A 19212-nucleotide genomic window follows, 5' to 3' on the forward strand; every position below is an offset into this window, starting at 1 on the left:
CACTGGAGAGGCACTTGAGAGACAGGGAAGAGACTGCAGCAGTAGGGGTGGAGGTTGGCAGGACCAAAGTGCCTGGCAAGGCTAGGCTTTTGCAGACAATCATGTCAGCTCAGGGGACACAGTTAGCATCAAAGAACCTCTCCTTTTGGCCGTAAGTTGAGCTCTTCGGAGCTCAGGAACCTGATGTCTCCAGCCTGGCCCCCAACCTGGCAAAGCTTACCAAAGCCATTGGCTGGGCCTGGAGCTTAGTGGTCGGGCCTGGTCTGGCATGTGTGAGGCCCTGGGCTTGAGCCCCCAGCAATCTCACTCACGGAACACAAGAGCCAAGGGTCCCAAAGTGATAATGCAGTGGGCGGGAAATTTGCTTTCCATGCGGCTGACCCAGGTTCGATCCCTGGCACCTCATATGGTTCCCCCGCCGAGCCCTGCCAGGAGTGATCCCTGAGTGCAGAGCCAGGAGGAAGCCCCGATCCGTGCCCAAAACTCAAACCAAAACAGAACAAAGAGTCAAGGGCAAGGTGGCGTGAGGGTTAGGGGCCTTCCTGCAAGAGCCTGGGAGAGTGAGACTGGGTGGGCGCGGGAGCCGCTGTCCAGGGCATCGAGCTGCAAAGCGGAAGCTCGTCTTCATCTTTCCAAGTGCACGTGCCGGAGTCAGAGCAGTCATCCAGCAGGTAGGGTGCTTGCCTTGCACGCGGCCCACCAGGGTTGGATCTCCAGCACCCCATAGGGTCCCCCCAAGCACTGCCAGGAGTGATTCCAAAGCACAGAGCCAGGCTGAGCCCTGAGCATTGCCTGTTGCAGCCCAAAAACCATAAACAAAAGAGCATGTCCCAGTGGGGGAAAGGGGCATGTGGATTCTGCACATGTCGTGGGGTCACATCACTGTAGTCCCACAGGAGGAGGACTCCCAAATGAGGGACCCAGGGTCGGCACCACTTAGGGACGGCTCCTGGGGATTCCCAAAGGTGGCTTGTCCCAGTCTGCCTCCAGGAAACCAGAGGCTTCCAGAGAGTCCTCTCCTCTTGGTGTCCCTTGCCGGGAAGAGGAGCCCAAGGCCCGTGACAAGGCTTGTGGGGCAGTGGATGAGACAGTGGGTGGTGCTATTCCTGTACCTGCCACTGCCCTTTGCACGTGCTCACAGTTCAGTCCCTGTCTGTTCTTAGTAAAACCTTCAGCAGCACCCGGGGGGGGGGGGGGGGGGAGCGCCCCTCCCTGTCCTGAGTCTTCAGCCTGCACAGGGAGTACCTTCCTGCTGTTGTTGGCTGCTGGCCAGGAGGGGAATGTTCCACAGCACTGGTCTTCCACGTGGGCTCTGGACTTGTTAAAACTTCCAAGCTGGGGCTGGAGCGATAGCACAGCAGGGAGGGTATTTGCCTTGCACATGGCCAACCTGAGTTTGATTCCCAGCATCCCATATGGTCCCCTGAACACTGCCAGGGGACCCAAAAACGAAACCAAAAAAAAAAAAAAAACTTCCAAGCTTGTACTGTGGAGATTCCATGGTTCTGAGGACGCCAGGATTTTCGTGGACATCCTGGAACTGCCCTGATGGCACTGTGTGCGCATCCTGGGATCCAAGGGCTTTGGTGGGGAGACCGTGGCGTGCGTGTGTGTGTGTGTATCTGAAGATATCGACTGGCAGCCTGTCGATGTGTCAGCCGATACACAGGGCCTCTCAGTCACCCAGCTGCCAATGAGGCTTTTGCATGGGGATAGGGGTGAGGGAGTGAGAGATAGTGCAGTGAGAAGACTCTGTCCTTGCACTCCACCAACCCGCTTTGATCTTTGGCATCACTTAATGACCCCAGCACCACCAGGAGTGATCCCTAAGCACAGCCAAGTGTGTCCCCCAACCCTCCCTCCTACAAAGAATGAAGCTCCTGTTAAACGTTTCTGAGATCCACGTCTTCACCATCCTAGCCACCACCAAAGGCAGCGCTTCTCTTCTGCCGCCTGGTTTTCCTTCCAGCCCAGAGTAGGCTCGCTTCCTTTTCTTAAAAAGTTTTATATTTGGGGGTATACTGTTTAGGGGCTTCATCCCAGCTCAGTGCTGCTTAGGGGACACTCTCGTGTGTCTGCAGTGCTGGAAATCAAAGCACACGCCCCAACGCCCTGAGCCGTCTTCCAGCCCCTTCCGAGTGGCCTTCCTAAAGCAAACGTTTAACCTTGGGCCCGTGACTTAAAACCGTTCCATCAATGAGGGTATCATTGGGGGCGGGGGGATGATAATAATAGGGGGCCGGAGTGATAGTATCACTCAAGGTAAGGCACTTGCCTTGAACATAGCTGACCTGGGTTCAATACCCGATATCCCATATGGTCCCCCAAGCACTGCCAGGAGTAATTCCTGAGTGCAGAGCCAGGAGGAACCCCTGAGCATTGCTGGGTGTGACCCCCTCCCCCCCAAAAAAAGATAATAGTAAACCAAAAAAAAGAAGAAAAGAGAAGACCTCAAAACCCCCAAAACTGGGGCTGAAGTGATAGTACAGCAGGTAGGGCATTTGCCTTGCATGCAGCCGACCCGGGTTCAATTCCCAGCATCCCATATGGTCCTCCGAGCACCGGCAGGGATAATTTCTGAATGCAAAGCCAGGAGTGAGCCCTGTGCATTGTTCGGGTGTGACTCAAAAAGGAAAAAAAAAAAAAAAAAAAAAAAAAAACCTTGTAAAAGAAAAACATTCTTCCATTCTTCTCACTGCCTAAGGCTCCGTGGTAGGTTCCTCTTCCTACTCCAGGACTCAGGCCTGTTTAAATGCTGGCTCCTTCCCTCACTGATTTTAAGCTTTGCTTCATTCCTGATGCTTTCAGAGCTGGAGTTTCTGGGAAGGCTGGTGTGAGATTTAAATGTAATGTAAAACATACATTCTAGGAGCGCCCCAGGTGGTCCTCAGTGACACTGGGAAACAGTTGTCAGTCTCCTTCCTGGCGGCCTCTCCTGTCCTTTCTGCCTTGGCCTCGGCTCCCTCCTGCCTTCTGCAGGAGGTGTGTGGAGCTCTCAGGCCTGCTCCCAAGCTGAAATGGTGTTTCGTCATCTCATGCCCTGCATCGAGAATGTCTCTGGCCCTAAATGTCTTAACCCCTTTATCTCTGGCTCATTTTTCAAGACTTACTCTAAACAGAAATGGGCTCGAACAAACCTTCCCAACCTCTTCTAGCAGATTGGGCCGTATCTTTCCCCTGTTCCCCCAGGCCCTTGTACTGCTTGTATAATTCTCCTTATCACGCAGCCGTATATAATTTATTACTCAGTTCTGGCTCTGCCTTTTAATTGTGATTTATTTGAGGGCAGGAATCAAGTTCTGTTCCTCTTTGTTTCCCGGGGATCTCGCCGCCACGGAATAGATAGATGGAAGGATGGAAAGGGACATATGGATTGGGTTATTTTGGGAGATGGCATCCATGCTGGAAATTTTATCGGAAGGAGCCTTTGTTCTGCTTCTAGTCTTGATGGGAAAATCAGAAACGGATTTAGTCTCCTTCCATTAACAAATAGAACTTGGGGCAAATATGAAAATGACTGTTTTCGCATGATCAACCAGCAGGCCGTCAGGACTGAACGCCTGAGCAAAAGGCGAGTAGCTTTTTGCCTCAGGGCATCTTCTGGACCCTGAAACCAGAAGGGGGGTCCCCAACAAAGCACGATGCTCTTCTTGCATTGAGGGCTCAGAGATCAGAGTCTTGAGAGAGAACACGGCGTCGGAGCTGATCTGAGAGATCAGTCAAAACACCCGTCAGACACCCAGGAGGCATGATTTGGTAAGAGTGCAAATTAGTTCTGGAATAGAGACTATTTCAGTGCTACTCTTAACAGAAAAGACGTGCCTTGGGCTGGGGAGATGGCTTAAAGCGCTGGGGCAGCCCAGCTTCAGGTTGGGCCCCCAGACTGGCGTGGTCTGCTGAGCACCAGAAAAAGAGGTGGTGAGGGGGAAGAGAGAGAGAGAGAGAGAGAGAGAGAGAGAGAGAGAGAGAGAGAGAGAGAGAGAGAAAGATTTATGGGACATCAGAGCTACCAGTGTGCTGGTAATGTACTAGGGGGTTGGGTTTGGGTGGTATTTGTTGGATATTTTTGGCAGGGAGTGGATAGGAAAGGCATTGGTTTGGGGACCGTACCCACCATTGCTCAGACACGACTCCTGGCTGTGCTCAGGGGACCATGCAGAGCTGGGGATAAAACATGGGACTCCTGCATATAAAACATGTGAGCTGAGCTGCTGAGCAATATCTCTGGCCCCGTAGGGGGTTTTTTTTTTTTTTTTTTTTTTTTTTTGGCTTTTGAGGTCACACCCGGCAATACTCAGGTATTACTCCTGGCTCTGCACTCAGGATTTACTCTTGGTTACCATCTAGGATGCCAGGGATCAAACTCAAGTGAACCATGTGCAGGGCAAATGTCCAACACGCTGTGCTATTGCTCCAGCCCCATCCTGTAGGTTTTTATCTGGGTGGCAGTATTATAAGCATGAATAGGTGCCAGAGAGATAGTACAGGAGCTAAGGGCTTGCCTTGTATATGACTAATGCCAGTTGGATCCCCAGCACTGGATATGGTCCCACAAGTAGCATAAGGAGTCATCACGGAACACCTCTGGATATGACCCCAAAATCCAAAAAACAAGCAAGAAAAAACCCTAACAATTAAGTTGTATATAAATGATACTTGTGTTAAATTTAATTTAAAAGTTATTTTTTTTACTTTTTTAAAAAAAAGATTACCATCATCAACCTGATATACAGTTTACTGCTCCTTTAAATAAACTTCAACCCTCTTTAGAAGAGGACAACAAAATCCAACTCTGAACAATTTGTTGAGAATCAGGAGACAGTAACTCATAACTCAGGGGATAAAATCTATAGCACAGCGGTAGGGCGTTCGCCTTACAAGCGGCCAACATGGCCGACCCGAGTTCGATTCCTCGGCCCCTCTCGGAGAGGCCGGCAAGCTACCGAGAGTATTCGATATGCCAAACACAGTAACAACAAAGTCTCCAATGGAGACGTTACTGGGCCCGCTCGAGCAAATCGACGATCAACGGGAGGGCCTTTACCTTTACCTTTACCTTATAGCAACAAACTCGGAAATGGCCAGTGTGAAGAATAGAAGATAAGTACCTTCCAATAGCTTCTAGAGAGATTATTAAAATGGACATGAATTTGAAGAAGACCTGAACTGCAGGAGGAGAGAAGTGGAAGCTGTGGACATCTGTGGATATGTGAAAGGTAACGTCTAGGGGTGGGGGAATAAAGTACCTGGAATGAAAAAAGCATTGATGACCTTCAGATGGATTGAGACACCAGCACATCAGAGATTAGTGAACTTTGGAAACACAGCAACAGAAGACATCCCCAGTGAAGCGCGTAGGCAGGAAGAAGACTCCCCAAAGGTAACTGAGCCTATGGACTCAGGACACGAATTCGAGGGGCAGCCAAATGAGATAATGGAAGTCCTGGGAGGCGAAACGGTGGAAGGCCTACCTTTCCATGAAATTATCATCTATCAATTTGGATGAAAGTTATAACCTCTGAGTTCCAGATAGCTTCATGATCCTCAGGCAGCACAGGCACATAGGAAATCACACCAAGTCACCTCAGGACAATTACTCAAGGCTGGTGATTTAGAAAGAAGATATAAGAATTGTAGGCAAATGGTGCATCTTTGAAATGAAACAGCAGAAGACTTTCTGAAGGAGCTATGGAAGCCAGAAGATATTGGAATGGCATTATTCAAGTCACCAGGCAACATTTTGGCCAACTAGAACTCTAGAGCCAATTAAGTATCCTTCAAAGCTAAAAGGCAAAAATTAAGACTTTATAGACAAACAAGTGAGAGAAAGTGTTGACAGAAGACCTACAGTGCAAGAAATAGTAAAGGAAGTCCTTCAGACTGAAGAGAAATGACACCATAGAGAAACCAGGGCAGCAAGGAAGTGAAGAACAGAGAAGTAATAAATCTGGGAGTAAATATAAAGGCCCTCCCATTGATCGTCAATTTGCTCGAGTGGGCCCAGTAACGTCTCCATTGGAGACTTTGTTGTTACTGTGTTTGGCAAATCGAATACTCTCGGTAGCTTGCCGGGCTCTCCGAGAGGGGCGGAGGAATCGAACTCGGGTCGGCCATGTTGGCCGCTTGCAAGGTAAACGCCCTACCCGCTGTGCTATCGCTCCAGCCCGGGAGTAAATATAAGAGACTTTTTTTTCCCCGCTCTTGAGCATCTATTTAAAGCATTTGAGGATTTAACATGAAACTGTCCCCAATAAGTTTATTGTTTGATATACCTAGATGTGAAATGCAGGAAAGATGCATCAGAGCGAGGCAATGGAATTTCTTCCAACTATGTGTGAACTGGTGTGATAGTATTTGAAGGTAGACTATTACACTAGAGGTGTGTATGGCATACCTTAAAGGAACTGCAAAGGGAGAAGTAAGAGATGTATAGCTAGCTACTAAACCAGTAATGAAAACCCCCAAGATTTGGGGGAGGGGAGTGTGAGTGAGAGCGGGATTAAGGAACCAGATACAAATGAAACAAGTAGAGTTAGCAAGAGAATGGGTTTACCGAACTCTGTTAGTTATTACATTTTAAATTGCCAGGGTCTACATATTCCAATTTAAGAAAATTGTGGAAGCACACCTATTTTTGGAAAAGCAAGACCTCATTATATGCTGTCTTGGGATTTGGGGAGTCCATTGGATGAAAATAAATGAATGAAAAAGTTCTACCATGCTAACTCAAATCAAAGGATTTGGTGGAGGAGAAGAGACCAATATTTGTTCTAGATGCATACCATAGGGACTAGAGTACAGCAGGTAAGGCACTTAGATTCCATCCCCCACATGCAGATCAACCCCCAGAGCACCTCCAGGAGTGATTTCTGAGCACAGAGACAGGAGTAAGTCCTGAGCACTGCCAGATGTCACCAAAATACCGAGAACACAGGGGCCAGAACAATAGTACAGCAGATAGGGCATTTGCCTTGTTCAATCCCAGCATCTCATAGGGTCCCCTGAGCACCACCAGGAGTAATTCCTGAGTGCAGAGCCAGGAGTAACCTGTGAGCATTTCCAGGTGTGGCCCAAAAACAAAAACATAAAATAAAACCTTTGAAGACATTTATAAAATAGCTACCTACATCCATCTCTTTGCAGATGCCCGCTCTCCAGGAGCCTAGTGTCCCCAGCTCATGCCCTTGAGACTTGTGCATCTAACGAGTCACTGCTGAAAACTGAGGTGGGGGAGGGACCTCCGTGGATAAACGGTGGCCGTCACCTTCACCCAGTAGTCTTGGGTCACGTCACAGTGGTGCCGCATGACCGTCATGTCTGCCCCACTGGAGGCGAGGAGGAAGACCGTCACCCCTGTGCTCTGCTTTCCCAGAAAACCCCTTAGAGCATGACAGAAACCTCCGCTAAACCCCAAGTCAGAGACAGACTCTGAGATGCCTGCCAGGGCCTCTCATAGCTGCCAGGCTCAAAGAACACAGGAAAGATGTAGGCAGCGGCCCGGGGTGGGGAGTGGAGAGTGAAGGAGACGCAGGAACTGCACGTAAGCCCAGTCACAGGTGTGGGACTTGGGAAGAGGAAGGGATGCAGAAGGGTAAAGATGTGAGCTCACATGGACGGGAGGACTAACATGCCATGGCTCGACGTATCTTCGTGTTGACCAGGGTGAGGTGTTTGTGGAATGTCAGATAGCATTAGGAGGGGCTGGAGCGATAGCACAGCGGGTAGGGCGTTTGCCTTGCACGTGGCCGACCTGGGTTCAATTCCCAGCATCACATACACTCCCCCAGCACCGCCAGGAGTAATTCCTGAGAGCATGAGCCAGGAGTAACACCTGTACATCGCCAGGTGTGACCCAAAAAGCAAAACAAAAAAAGATAGCGTTAGGAGAGGAGATCAGGGCCAGAGAGATAGTATGGCAGGGAGGGTGATCACCTTGCACATGGCTCACCCGGGATTCTATCCCCGGCAACCCCTGTTTTCCCTGATACTACCAAGACTGATCCCTGAGCACTGTCAGGTGTGGCCTCCTTTTAAAAAAGAAAAAGATATTATTAGGAGAAACTGAACTTGGATGAGGAGCAAATAGGCATTCTCTGTACTATCTTGGCAACTTGTCTGTAAACTTAAAAATAGTCCAATAAAAAAAAAGGTGGTATGGGGGGGGGGGGCGAAGAGATAGTCCAGAAGTTCAGACATTTGCTTTGCAACTCAATAATGGTTGAGTCCCAGCACCACATATGGTCCCCCAAGTCCCACCGGGTGTGGTTCCCCACCCCAAGAATCATAATTTTAAAAGAGGGAAATGGGCAAGTTTTATAAACAACTTTGCGCTTGTAATTTTAACAAATTAAAGGAAGAAATTCCTTGAATTCCACAATTGCAAAGTGATTCAAGAAGAAAAATAGAACATTTTCATAAATGAAACCTGAATTTAGTTGAGGCAGAGAGGGAGCACACTGCCAACCAGGTTAGGTCTCCAGCACCCCTTTGGGGTCCTCAGGGCCACCAGGACTTAGCTCTGAGCACTGCCAGGTATGGCCCAAGCCTCCCCCCCCACAAAAAAAAAGTAAGAAAGAATGATGAAAACTTGCCTTTATTCAGTAGTAAGTCAGTACACAAAACTCAAATATATCTCTGTACACTAGAAATGAGCAATTGAAAATGAAATTTTTGAAAGTACCATTTAAAATAGCACACACAAAACACAAACTACTTCAGAATAAATTTAACAAAATATGTGCAGGGTTTGATGCTAAAACTTACGAAACAGAGAATTCAGAGAAAACAATTTTAAAGACCTAAGCAAATGGAAAGATATTCCATGTTTTGGATTGGAAGACTCAATATTTTTAAGATGTTAATTTCCCCTAAATTGATCTATAGATTCAACTTAATCCCAACCCAAATTCCAGATGGCTTTAAAAAATTGGTGCACTGATTCTAAAATATATATGAATATGCGAAAGATCTAGAATAGCCAAAACAATGTTGAAAAAGAACATAATTGTAGGACTTTTATTCCCTTCTTTACTATCATGTTACAGGAAATGTAGATCAACAATATCCATAGACACACATTTCAGTAGAATAGAGTAGCTTAAAATTAGACCCCGACATAAATGGCCAGTTGGTATTTGATTGGTTTGGGGGTCACACCCAGCTGTGCTCAGGACTTTCTCCTGGCTCTGCACTCAGGGTCACTGGTGGGGCTATTAAATGCAGTGCTGGGAATTAGGCTCAAGTCAACTGATGCAAGGGAAGTGTTTTACCCACTGTACCATCTCTCTAGCCCTTTGTTGAGTTTGAACAAATATTCCAAAATAATTAGGGATTTTTTCCCCCTTCTATGAAAGCTACTAGAATAACTGGATGGTCATATGGGAAAGAAATGGTTGTTATGCCTGATGCAAGTATTAGTTGAAAATAAATTATAGACCTATAGACAGAAGAAAAGCTTAAGAAATCTTTGGGAGATCTTGGCGTCAAACACATTAAACTACTAATCAGGTATAAGCAAAAAAGATGAAATCATGCATTTTTGCTACAACATGGATGAAACTAGAGCATGGAGTCCGTTTATTCAGTGCTCCCAGACAGGCAAAGCTAGCGCACGAAGTCAGTACACACGGTCAGTCGGGAGTTGGGTGGGGAGGAACAGTCAGCCGTGAAGGGCTTCGCACTGGGAGGGGATGGTGGATTGACTGTCTCTGCTTTGGTTTGGTTTGGGGTCCACACCCAGCGATGCTCAGGGGTTACTCCTGGTTCTATGCTCAGGAATCACTCCTGGCAGGGCTCAAGGGACCGTAATGGGATGCCAGGAATCAAACCTGAGTCTACTGTGTGCCAGGCAAGTGCTCTTCTTGCTGTACTATGCCCTGATCCCAAGTTGTGTCTTGGCTGTGGTGATGGTACACGTCACGTGCTCTGTGCCACCTTGAGAATTCTTCATGAACAAAATTAAACTGTGTAAATCAGACCTGAGCAAATGTGACTTTAGGGTCCCCCCCCCCAAAAAAAACCCCTGACATTGCCAAATGTGAACAAAGAGGTAGGACATCTTACCCAGAACTCACTGTACCCCCGCCTTGGAAAATAGATTGACAGCTCCCCATGTAATTATACCCACCATGAAATCCCAGTCGGCCACTGCTGGGTATTTATCCAAGAGAAATGAAAATAGACATCCCAAAGCAGGTTTGTACATAAATGTTTACAGCACCTTTATTCTAAGAAACAATGTCTGGTGACGGTCTCAATGTCCATTAGCTGGGAAATGGTGGTGTGTGTGTGTGGTGGGGGCAGGGGGCTGTCATATACATTATCCCTTATTTTTCCGTTCCCGAGTCAGTATTCCATTGTAAAATATTTGTGATATACCAAACAATATGGATGAATCTTAAATATATTACACTGAGCCAGGAAGTCAGACACGAGAGACTCTACCTTCTGAACTCACTTATATAAAATTCTAGAAGAAAGCAAGCTGGTCCGTAGCAGATGAAAGGAGTTCAGTGGATGCCGTGGGCTGGATTGGAGAAGGCAGAAACTCACTACAAAGGGTTCCCCCCCACCAAAAAAAATATGCTGTCTCTTGATTGTGGTGGTTATTGCAGACATTCGTTTGTGAAAAGTCGCCAAACTGTCCTTGTTCAAATGTATGCATTCTCTTAGTTATCAGGGAAGACTTAATGAAGTTAACGTTTCTAAAAAAGAAACCTTGGGAACTGATTTTCAAAGGAGATTCTAATATTGACTAGCTTTCAGAAGCGCTCTGCTCATGCTCCCATGATTTATGAGGAAAGGAGTAACTTTGGAGGGAAGGTAGCTTTCTACCAGCTACCCAGATAATTGACTCGGAAACTTAGGAACCTTATTCCAGTTTGCTTTTTTCTGCCTTTAAAAAAAAATAATAATAAAAGCAAAAGGGGAGGTTATCAAGGTTAATACCCTAGTACTTTCTTTGCTGGATTCCACGAAACTTGCAAATGCCTTTTCACAAACAATATCCTATTGTTCCCTGGCTGTAGGTTTGTAGAAGGCATATGGCAAGAATAGTCCATCTTTTATTGATCTCGGGCCTGTGTGCAGACTTCTTTATCTGGAGCCCACAAAGGCCGCTGGGAAGCGAGTAGCACAGTGTTTTGCCTTCTGAAACGATTTACCCAAGCACTCTTCACCTGGTCCTCTCCCAAAGTTTAAAAAACGCGTCTCCTGCCCTCACCAGCATGACGTGTAAGCTGTTTGGCTAATGAGTCATTTGTCGATTTGGAGAAAGCTGGAGGAAGTGGGGGGAGAGGAGAGCTCCTGCAGGCTTCTGCTCTGTGGACACGTCACACTTTTTCCCTGGGGCACCAGACCCCTCGGGGCTCAGCCAGGCTCCTGCTTCATATTCCCAGCCTGGAATTTGCAGGCTTGTTTTGGTGTTTTGGGCTGGAGCGATAGCACAGTGGTAGGGTGTTTGCCTTGCACGCAGCCAGCCCGGCCGAGCTGGGTTCGATTCCTCCGCCCCTCTCGGAGAGCCCAGCAAGCTACCGAGAGTATCTCACCCTCGTGGCAAAGCCTGACGTATTCAATATGCCAAACACAGTAACAACAAGTCTCAAAATGGAGATGTTACTGGGCCTGCTCGAGCAAATCGATGAACAACAGGAGGACAGTGTTTGTTTTTGTTTTGTTTTGGTGCTTGGGGGTGGGGGAAGAAAGGGTGGTCTCCCAGGCAATGCTTGGTGGCCACTCTCAGCCGTACTCAGCCAGTGGCCCCAACCATTCAGTGCTAGGACCCGGCTAAGTAACTGCTGCTTTGATGCAAAGATGCTGGGAACCAGCAGTGACCCCACCCCCAGGCTGGGGGCCCCATGCAGTGCAAAGGGACTGAATGTGAGTCTTGTGCACACAGTTTCCCCCACCCTCAGGGCTCTCTCCCAGGCCAGGGGTTTGTGTGTGTTTGTCTTTTATCCATGTTTGCAGGAGCCTTGCCCCAGTTACTTCCTCTGCTCTTCCATTTCATTCTAACTTGGTTGATGCCTCTTTTGTTTGGGGGGTTGTTTGAGCAATTTCTCACCACTCCTGGAGGTGCTCAGGGGCCCACGTGGTGCCAGTGATCAAACCCACATTCAGACTTTGTGATGATGATTAAGGAATTATCATTCAGTACTGACGATTTCCTATTCTATTACCATATTCCTTTATGGTAATAAGGTATTAAAGTATGTATTGCCACTTCATCCAGTCATTCTTCTTTTGAGGTAGGGTTTTTTTTATCCCCTCAAGCAAATACTTCTAACTGGAGACAGGCGGCCAACCACATAGCACTGTTTACTTTAACAGAAGTTAGAAGCAACCTCCCCATCCAAAATTCAGGAGACTAACTCAAGCCACCCTTCCGCTCAGACGCTCAGACTGATGGGTATGAAGAATGGGAAACACATAGGAAATGCTAAGGATGCAACTAGGAGGGATATTGCATGATACCTGCCTGCAACCATCATGAAGAAAGGTAAAGGTAAAGGCCCTCCCGTTGATCGTCGATTTGCTCGAGCGGGCCCAGTAACGTCTCCATTGGAGACTCTGTTGTTACTGTGTTTGGCATATCAAATACTCTCAGTAGCTTGCCGGGCTCTCCGAGAGGGGCGGAGGAATCGAACTCGGGTCGGCCATGTTGGCCGCTTGTAAGGCGAACGCCCTACCGCTGTGCTATCGCTCCAGCATCATGAAGAATAATAGCCAAATACCTAGACAGGAAAGATGCTTAAAGAAACTTCCAGATTGCCAACAGTGGCATATTCCGGACAGTGGAGATATAAGTCAGCAGTTTTCCTGTTTCCAGGTTTGATGCTCATCCTTCCGCCTCCCATCAGAAATGGCCTTGGTCTCTGTGATCTTTGCCTTCGGGAGAATAGTCACTCTCCTTTTTCGCCTTCTTGGGTATCACCCATGTCATGACCATGTCATGACCACAGAAATTATCTTGTTTTCCCTTGGTGGGATGCTTGAGCAGGTGTCCAGAGGTTTGTAAGCCCGGGAAAGGAGTCAGTGTGCAGGAACCATGGAGGGCTCTGTTCATCTGTGTGGGGAAGGGGAGAAGGCGGAGTTCCCCAGACACCTTTCTGCAGCTGCTTCTCGGCGCTCATCCCAGACCCCCTTATCCATCCTGCTCGGTCTCACCTCTCAACTTGCCTGCTTATGCTTCCCCTTCTCTGTCTTCTTGTATCACTTGTCATCCCATTGCTCATCGATTTGCTCGAGCAGGCACCAGTAACGACTCCATTCATCCCTGTTGCATGCTAGTGTGGCCCAGTGGCATCTGCTCGCTCCACGAACACAAAGAGCATTCAGACTCTCTGTCCTCTGCCGAAGAAACACCTACTTGGTCCCCAGAGCACTCCTTGGCACACCCTCTGCTGGGTTGCTCAAGCATCTTCCCCCGACCTCTTTCCCACCGTCTTCTCGACCCGAGCGTGCATAATTCTCTCCCTCCTGAGCAGCTTCACTGCAGGTGGTTATGATCCCATGCCTGGCTCAGCACAGCAATCAGGGGAACGTGAGTGGACGAGTAGTCTGGGCCGAACAGACCTGGGAAATCTCATTTGTGTCCTCACTCGTTGTTTCAACACTGGCTTCCTCGCATTGTACAAGTATCTGGAGAAGCAGCAGTCTCTAAAGACCAGAGCTGAAGTGGGCTCTCTTCAGGTGCAAGTCCAACACCAGTCCCATTTGTGAAACCATAAAATCAGTGTGGTGGGTCGAGAGTAGTTTTTAGTGGCACGAATGAAACAGATCCGAGTTCATCGCTCCTGTGCGTGAAACCCAATTCATGGAACTTGGACTTTAAACCTGTAGATACCATGCGCCTGTTTGGCAAAGCGGTATGGTGTCATCACTCTCTATCACAGTAGCACTCTCTCTAGCACTGTCTTCCCATTGTTCATCGATTTGCTCGAGTGGACACCAGTAACGTCTCCATTGTGAGACTTGTTGTCACTGTTTTGGGCATATCGAATACGCCACGGGGAGCTTGACAGGCTCTGCCGTGCGAGTGGGATACTCTCAGTAGCTTGCCGGGCTCTCAGAGAGGGATGAAGGAATCAAACCTGGGTCGGTCGCTTGCAAGGAAAATGCCCTACCTGCTGTGCTATCGCTCCAGCCTTTTGGCTAAGATCCGGTGTGCATCACAGTAACAGTGTAAAATGGAAAATCATTGGCATATTGCATTTAACCATTTTGATCATTGAAAGCTATATGTTCTCATATATGAACTACCATCCTACAATTCATAAATAGGCCATGATATATTTGACCAGTCCTTCCTGATCATTTCAAGCTTTGCATTACTTCAAACAGCATGATGGACGTATTTGTACCTAAATTCCAACATCATTTTACCTAATTTCATACACTCATTGAAATAAAATTGATGAGTCTTATGTCTATAAAAGTTTATGGCTTTTGATAGACACCTTTAAACACCTGTCCTTCCTCCACCAAGAAAGAAAAAGTTACATCCATCTTCACTTGTATCAGTTCCACCAAAAGACGACACCTGCTGTCTAACTCGACCTTGTTTGCTTGTGCATTCCCCTTTGTGTCATCTGGGCCCTGTACTTCTCACCCAGGCTGTGAAAACCGATTCTCTGTGTGATGATGGCTTCCTCCCTGCCGCCCCGACCTCTCTGTAACTCACTTCTCTGCTCCAAGATTGACTCTTCCCCGGCCCTCCCTTAGTGGCTGATTGCTGTGTTCTTTGCATCCTCAAAGCAAATGGCACAAGCTTCTGTTAACAGTACTAGTTGTGTTATATTGAGATTATTCCATGTGTTCTATTGTTATATTATGATTGTCACTGTCACTGTACTCCCGTTGTTCATCGATTTGCTTGAGCGGGCACCAGTAACATCTCACAACAAATTGTAAGACTTGTTGTTACTACTTTTGGCATATCGAATATGTCACGGGGAGCTTTCCGGGCTTTGCTGTGCGGGTGAGATACTCTCAGTAGCTTGCTGGGCTCTCTGAGAGGGACGGAGGAATTGAACCCGGGTCGGCCACGTGCAAGGCAAACTTCCTACCCACTGTGCTATCATAATATTATATTTCAATTACTCTTTTAAATTTTTTTAAATGCCTAAAAGTTGTTTTAGACACTCTGTCCCAGCACCAGTCCCACCACCAGTGTGGCCTTTCCGCCCCCACTGTCCCCATTTTCCCACCCAGCACCCCCACCCTGCCCCCTTGCAGGCACAAACAAATTTTCTCTATATTGTTTGTTTCAACACAGAGGCAAATGGAATGCTTGTGATCACTGTTACTATAATCTCATAGCAGTGGTATGACTTCAGAGTCATTGTCAGAGTGTCTGCGGGGCCGCTTGGTGCTGGTAGAGTCTTCGATGTCACTGTTTTTCCTCACTGAATTTGGTGGGCTTCTACACCTCTTTCCCATCAGCTTTGCGGTGGTCCTACCAGGCCAACAGGGGCACGTGTGCGCTCCAGGAGCTAGAAGCTGGAGCTGTTCGGTGGCGTGGTGGCTGATAAGGTTCAGTGGTGGAGCTGGGCCATTTCTCTGCAGAGGGTGTCTGTCGGGTGTGGCTGCGGGCTGCTGGGCTTCAGGCCCCAGGGGCTCCTGCCCGCCCCTGATCCAAGAGGGCCCAGAGTTCTCAGCCCGGATGGTCTACCCTGGGAAATTCAGCAGCCTCGTGTCTTCTTGGAGATTAGTCCTGGAGCTGGGCCAGTTTTTCTGCCAGAAGATAGCAGGTGTGGGTAGGGGCTGATGGGCAGGGGTGGAGGGGAGACTGGGTTAGGGGGGAGAGGGGAAGAGAATCTGTATATTGTGATTATCCTGTCATCTCTTCAAACCCCTCTGGGCAGGGACTCCTGTACTTCACTACATAATCGTCACAAGTTTTATGACTTTTTTTTTTTTTACAAAAAAGTAAATAGGGTGTGATGCGAAACTCATGTTTAAAAAAGTTGATACTGAAAAACAGAGTGTAACAATTATTCGGTGATGTAGGATAAAATGTTCCCCTTTCACATCTGCCCCAGAGTTTAGGGTCTAGCACATACTCGGTAGCTGTTCTTCTCTGCGTGAGTGACCATTCCTTGCTTAACAGTGACCCCGGGTACAAGTAAAAATGCTTTAAAATGGGACGTGACCACGTAGCTCGCCCATGCTCTCTGTGCGTTGGAAGACAGGCCTGGTTTCAAGGAACCCCGACTCCAGGCGGCCCAGAGTCGCCGCCCGCACACGGCTGCTTCCTATACTCCCGTAAGCCGAGATTCCCTCAGGCTGGAGAGTTTTAGGGGACCTGCAACAAGGCCACCTGGGCCCTGTGAGTCAGCCATGCGATTGGTCCCAGAAGAGGCACCGGCTTCACGGGCGGCTTGGCCCGAGGGACCTGTCCTCCTGGGACGCATCCAGATGGAGAGCAAATCTGGCAGGAAGCCCACTCTTAACTCCCAAAGGGAAAGGGAAAGGCGGGGGGTGGAGGGGAGGCTCTCATGATACCCAGTCTCGTGACAGACCCCAGTCTCAGCCTTGTCCGCTGGGTGTTCTCTGCCGGGCTCATGCGCGTTTGTTCATCTCTTTAATAGAACAGTTATCCCTTCAACATATGTTGCCTTGGGGAAGAGGTTGGTCTCAGGGTCCAAGCTTCCCCATTAGAACCTGTGTTCTGAGGCGCGAACAGACTGCCCGGTGACTGCACTTACTCCTATACTGCACGTTTGAAATCTGCTGGGAGAATAGATTTGAAGTGTTCCCTACACACGTGCGCACGAAGTGCGTAACTGGAGTGATGGCCATGTTAGGGAGCTTCGTCGTGGTGATTCATTACTGTCACTGTCACTGTCCTCCCGTGTTCATCGATTTGCTCGAGCGGGCCCAGTAACATCTCCATTCTGACACTTGTTACTGTGTTTGGCATATCGAACATGTCACGGGTAGCTTGCCAGGCTTTGCTGTGCAGGAGAGATACTCTCGGTAGTTTGCTGGGCTCTCCGAGAGGGGTGGAGGAATCGAACCTTGGTCTGCTGGGTCGGCCGCATGCAAGTCAAACAACCTACCTGCTGTGCTATTGCTCCAGCCCGTGGTGATCTGTAATATACACATACTCCAGATCGCTGTACTGGATACTTGAAACATAGCCAGCCTTGTCAGTTATACCTCAATAAATCTGGGGTCAGGGGGAACGATAGAAAAAGAAAATCCTGGTGTTCCCTGAGTACCTACTATGTGTCCAGCTTCTTAGTAGGTCCGGTGAATGCAAAAGTGAGACAAGGGTTTGATTCTCAGTGTTCAGAGAAGCTATTAGGACAGAGCAGCCTGTCCCATCCCAGTCTCATGGCCGTCAATGAAGGCCTGTGCCAGTCCTCGAGGGCACTGCTTCCTAGAGGAGCACTTTCTGCTCCACTGGGCAAGAGTCTTGCTCCCGGGGCTGGAGCAACAGCACAGTGGGTGGGGCATTTGCCTTGCACGCGGCCAACCTGGGTTTGATCCCCGGCATTCTATATGATCCCCCAGCACCGCCAGGAGTCATTCCTGAGTGCAGAGCCAGGAGTAACCCCTGAGCCGGGTGTGATTCAAAAAGAAAAAAAAAAAGAGTCTCGCTCCCTCCTGTGCCTCTGACCCTCGATCTCCACGTCCTCTCCTGGACCAGCACTCTTCTGCTCCTCCTCACTGAACTTGGCTTCACATCCATACAGTCAGTTTTGCATGCCCCAGCTGGGCAGATCCTCTGCCAGGTCAAGGAAGGAGCTTATCCCTGGGCTCGTGACTTAGCATGTGTTCGGCGGGTCACGGAGGGAGGCTGGGAAGCCGTCCCCTGTCCAGGAGAAGAAAAGTGAGCGGGCAGGGGGCAGCGATGAAAAATGCAGAGAGAGGCTGACGGTGGGCGTGGAAGCACCATGTCAGCCGGGGCATGCGGTGGTCAGCCGGAACCTCTGCTCCGTAGCCGGGAGGGCTAGCAGAGGATCACTGTCTGTGGGAGGCCAGGCTAGAGTGGCCTTGCGTTGTAGAGACAAGACACAGAGGGGTGATTTGCAGAGCTGCCAGTGAGGGGCATGGGGGCATCTGCCCCGCACGCAGTCACCTGCTCGGGCGGTGCCAGCCTCTTGTGGCTGCCTTCTCCAAGTCTCCCCCAAGATTTCCCCCTCCCAGTTCTGCCAGGCTGGGGTTCAGGGGCAGTTTACTGAGGAGAATTTTCTTTGTTCATTTCTTCAGGGGGGGTGGGCGTAGTGCTCGGGGACCAGGCAGTGCTGGGGATTGAACCCAGGGCTTTCACCTGCAGCCCGTGAGCACCAGCTGTTTGTGCTATTGCCCTGACCCCCATGAACTCTCTGCCCTGACTCTCCCCACCGGGGGGATCACACACCTGCTTGGCGGGGGTGCTCACCAGGGTTTGTCCAGGCTGTGGTCCGGGTCTGGGGCTGCCCTGCTTTAGTTGTGCTTGCAGCCTTCCTCCTTAGTTCCGGGGCTCCTGAACATTCTGGTTGAGGTGCTCCCCGGGTGTCAGAGTGCTCCCTGGAGTCACCGTATTACTCATATGTGGTTGTGGTTGCCGAGCCTCGCACTTCCTCTCAGCAGTGCTCACCTATCTTTCAGTTGCAGCCATCACTGTGAGCCACGCCCCTGTAGGTGTGGTGCTCACACACACTAGCCAGAAATCTCCTGCGGCCCCCAAAGATCACCAGCGATCCAAGTTTGCCAGACACAGACCATCAGAGCCACCTCAATAGATGTGGTAGCACCGGGACCCGAACTCTCCACCTGATGCTTACGAGGCTGGCGCCTTAAGCCTCGGGCTCTCAGGGCTGGAGCTGTAGCACAGCGGGTAGGGCATTTGCCTTGCACGTCGCTGACCCGTGTTCGATTTCCAGCATCCCATATGGCCCCCTGAGCACCGCCAGGAGTAATTCCTGAGTGTAGAGCCAGGAGTAACCCCTGTGCATTTCCGGGTGTGACCCAAAAAGAAAAAAGAAAAAGAAAAAAGGGGAGGGGGGAGAGAGAGAGAGAGAGAGAGAGAGAGAAAGAGAGAGAATGAGAATCCGTGTCCTCACTGCAATGGCCGCAGTCCAGTCTTCTGCCCCCTCACGCTCTTCAGGAATCGTCCTTCGGCCTGGCTCTGCCGTGGCCACCTTCCCCGGCCACCCCCCACACCCCGTTTCACGCGGGAAGGGGAGCCGCATCCTGCCCCACCGGGCCTTTCCCTGAGTGTGT

At 49.3% G+C, this 19212-nt stretch overlaps 1 protein-coding gene across 3 annotated transcripts in view; it reads left to right on the forward strand.

Annotated features, from left to right (window-relative positions):
- DENND1A (DENN domain containing 1A) overlaps positions 1 to 19212 on the forward strand; it is a 523912-nt gene that overhangs the window by 367822 nt on the left and 136878 nt on the right. The window lies entirely within an intron of this gene.

This window comes from Sorex fumeus, unplaced genomic scaffold (genome assembly GCF_029834395.1).
Source record: "Sorex fumeus unplaced genomic scaffold, SorFum_2.1 ptg000129l, whole genome shotgun sequence".
NCBI classification, from domain to species: domain Eukaryota; kingdom Metazoa; phylum Chordata; class Mammalia; order Eulipotyphla; family Soricidae; genus Sorex; species Sorex fumeus.